A 4499-nucleotide genomic window follows, 5' to 3' on the forward strand; every position below is an offset into this window, starting at 1 on the left:
CAGAATGACAGTTATTTTCAAATTAAGAGAAGAGCTGAGAATAGGCAGCTCTAAAATTCTGGATGCCATAAGACCTGCCAAAATGGCAAAACACCGAATGAATGTAAAAATGAGCTAGTTATTAATATTTCGGCATAGTAATCGGCAGGTTCTTGATTACAAGGCTAGACCAAGTTAATTACATGTAATGCCGAAATGATGATAATAATAATAATAATAATAATAATATAATTATTATTATTATTATTATTATATTATTATTATTATTATTATTATTATTATTATTATTATTATTATTATTATTATTATATTATTATTATATTATTATTATTATTACCTGTACGTCAAGGGGAACTTAGACAAAGAGGAAATAACACAAAAGATATTCCCCTTCTAGTTATTATTTATAGGCCTAGTAAATAGTATCTGTAGGTTCTTCATTACAAGCCTTAGGCCAAGGTAATTAATGCTGAAATGATTATTATTATTATTAATTATTATTATTACCTGTACCTTAAGGGGAACTTAGACAATGGAGGAATTAGAGAACAATAAAAAAAAAAACGAGGTTAAGAGGAAATAACACAAAAGATATTCCCCTTGGGCGATTATTATTTATAGGCCTAGATAGTACAGTATCTGTAGGTTCTTCATTACAAGGCTTAGACCAAAGGTAATTAATGCTTTAATTATTATTATTATTATTATTATTATTATTATTATTATTATTATTATTATTTAACATTAATTACATTACAATGATAGTTTGGACAAGTTCAATAACGCCGGAATGGTATATTATTTATTTAATAATACTCTTAGGCGCTCTATTTTTCAGTTCATGCTTCAATTTTGTCCCATTTTCCCCCCAAAATTTCAGTCCATGTCAGTATGTGAAGCGTGACTGTTGTGTCAGCCTATGACCCTAGGCCTAGTTTAAGGAGGGGCCTAGGTAAGACCTCAGTCTGTAGTTAGGCCTATAGTTTATCCTCTTTCTCTCTAGACTTTGGTATAACTGTACCTATCTATACTTTATAACAGGAGGTACTAGCTGTTGTTGTAGATAATATATTAACATTTAATAACATCCAACATGGTCACAGTTAGTTAAACAGTGACGTACATCACATAAGTCCGTGAAATTTCATAGGCCTACCGTAGGTAAACATAGAAAGAGCAATAGTAATAATAGTAAAACTCGAGCGTCACGACATTGCGAGGTGTCTGCTCTTGTTCCTCGTATCGTACTCACTCGAGTCAATCCGAGATGGCCCGAGTGAAGTTTCATGCAAATGTTTCGTACGGGAAAAAAAATCGCATCCAGGGCTTGTAATTGCGAGCAAATTTTTGCAAAGTGTAAATTTAATTCTTTAGCGAGAATACTTGGTTCTTTATTCATTTGATGTAACAATGGAGGTTTTTTTTTATGTACTCCGGTTAGCAATCTAACCTGTTGATGCCATTTTCCTGGTTCAGTTCGTCCATAGAGCAAAGTTTTATCTTTCTTCTATACATTTGTTTTTTGGCCTTACAGATTTCTTTTTGAATCTTATTTCGAATTTCCTTAAAATCATATGATTTACCATTAACTTTAAATTCAGCCTCACGCTGCTCTATTAATCTTCTAATGGTGCTGTTGATCCATGGTTTATCTTTAGGTTTTTGAATAATTGTAACTTCAGTGAAGTGTTGTTTATAATGCGAAATCAATGATTCTTGAAATAACAAAAGCTTGTTCTCTGCATCTGGTTCCGAATAAATTAGAGACCAATCCTCTTGGGCGATCCATTGTCCAAAAAATCTAATAGAGGAGTCACGAAGAGGTCGGTAGACCAACTTTTTTGGTAAAGGAGGTTGATGTTGATTTAATGGTTTGGCATAAACAAGATGGTGGTCACAATTTGCGATTGAGGCACATATTTTGGGTGTGTCATATTTATCAGGAATACTTGTAAATATTTTGTCCAAAATAGAATTATTTCTAGTGGGAGTTGTCACTATTTGCGTCAATTGACATTGGTCTGTAAAGGGTTGAGTGTCCATATCATTTAAATCGCCAAGTATAATATGCTCAGCATTATTATAGCATGTTCGTAACTCATCGATAGTATTAACAATGAATTCACAGAACTTGAGGTGGAGAATAGACAGCAGATACATAAATATCACTAATAAGTTGGATTGATGTAAATGATTGTAACTTAATTGTCATTACCTCATACTCGTCAGGAGTTGCTTGGCTAGTAATATCAAACGCTCTAAAGTCATCGCGAACATAAATACAAATACCACCTCCACGTCTAAGATGGTGATCTCTGTGGAATAGCTGATATCCTGGTAAATCACAAGCACCTGCTGGTTTATTGTCACTAAACCATGTCTCCGTGATGACAATTAAATGGACATTTTTGTAGTTTGTTTCAATTGTAGCAGAAAAATCGTCAAACTTGTTGTTTAAGGAGCGAGCATTTTGTAAGATTATCGAAGGTACAACAGGTTCACGGGTTTTCCTAATAACGTAGTGCAGTGTAGGCCTAGGCTTACGTGTTTTGTCAGCTATCTTACAACAACTACGAGCCTTCCCTGTTCGCCGTCCACAAATAACTTCTATTGTACGTTTCAATTTTCTGCCCCCTCTACTTCCTCTTTGGCGTTTGCGAAGTTCAGGAATAATTGCAAGTTGACTGAAGAATTGCGGGGAGTGAAAATATTGCTTACCAGAATTGAGAGAGAGTAGTTTTTGGCGCGTGTATTTCAATGTCATTGTTGCAGCGTTGACAAATTCCACAGGGCAAGGTGGTGGTGACGTTCAACGTGACCAAGGCTTGAATTCAGGTTAGCATTATGTCCAGCAAAAATGTACGTTAAAATTCGTAGTAATAGTAATCAATTAACCAAAATGACATCAAAAAGACACAAACAAAATACAAAATTCACAAATTAAGGACCAGACAACACTCGTCAAACGACGAAAATAAAGCAAAAATGACTCGCAGGTCTCTCAGAAATTTTAAGTTCCTACTGCAGCTGCAGAGCGCCCTCAGATTGCCCTTGAAGATTGATACATCTGGACCAGGCGCTTTTTACGGTTGAAAATCACACTTTCACTGCTCCTTTGATAGTGACGTTATTTTGTTGGCTGTGCTACAGTATTGCTACAGTATAAAGCAGGGATACTATTGCAATCTTTCCTGGAAAAGATTGGTTTGAAATGCTATAGTTTAGGGCGTCTGTTTTGTTTGTGGGAGACTAGTATATATTTACTGAACAAGCACCCTAGTATAAAGAATTAAAAGACAGTAAAAATCTTCATCGTCATTAAAAACGATTCAGATAGAATTGCATCGGCCGATAACTAGATTGTTGGTGCAGTTTGTGTATGCCAGCCGGTCGGTCGATCGTTTTCTTTTTTATAAAGTTGTGTAAACAGAAGTTTCGAGTTTGAAGTCGAAAATTGAAGCGCAATGGTTGTTGCATTAATTTGAAATATGCAAAATATGCAACAATCACAGTGAGCAATCATATTTACATGGTAGACCGATAGTGAACGTTATACCTAGCCCCTTAAACAAATACAATCAGCACTTCAATATTCAGGTTAACCTGTATGATATCGGTGTACTTCGGATTGTTTTAATCAGTGCCTTGTATATATTATTGAATGTGTTGTTAACACTATATAGCCATATCCTCATTGTGCAACTTATATACAATACCAATTTTCATTTTTCTCTGGGGTTTTTTTTAATGTCATTATTATTATTATTATCCGTTTATTTGGATATAATCTAAAATATTATTAATAATCTGAGATTTAGGCTACCAGAATTTTTGTTACATAACTTAATACTAAGGTGAAGCTATAGTGACTACATCATTTCAAAGCCTGTCTCTTATACACATCTAGATGTGTATAAGAGACAGGTAAAAATATACTGACTGATACAAAAACCGTTTTATTGAAAATTAAGGATGCACTTTAGAAAATGAGAGGAAAAATGTAAAAAAATTATTTCAAGTACTTTTTTTTTTTATCAGTTTGGCTTTTTGCTTCCCTACTGGTTCAACATTTTTCCTCCCTGCTGGTTCAACATTTTGCCTGAAATTTGTCAGAATTCTTTAAACTATAGAAATTTTACATTTCCTGGTTTGTTTATGTTCACGCCATTCATGTACAAATCATCTATATTATAACACAAAGTTTTTCTATAATATCCAGTTTAAGAACAAAAAAAAATTATTGTAAATTTAATATGAGTGATGGTTTTTTACACCTTTGATGCCAGGGATGCGAGTTCACGTCCGAAAGGGTTCACTCTTGCTGCCAAGGACGCGAGTTCACATCCACATCTGTCTAAACATACCACTATATTGCACGTAAACTCACTGGCAGAGATTGTCAGAACGTGAACTCTCGCACTGGAAGTTCAAGGAAGAATGATCTAAAAATAAATACTGTGTGTTTTTTCATGTCGCGTTACGACCAACTCAGATAGCGT

Source organism: Anneissia japonica, unplaced genomic scaffold (genome assembly GCF_011630105.1).
Source record: "Anneissia japonica isolate Jap-2015-1 unplaced genomic scaffold, ASM1163010v1 scaffold171446_len717541_cov154, whole genome shotgun sequence".
NCBI classification, from domain to species: Eukaryota; Metazoa; Echinodermata; class Crinoidea; order Comatulida; family Comatulidae; genus Anneissia; species Anneissia japonica.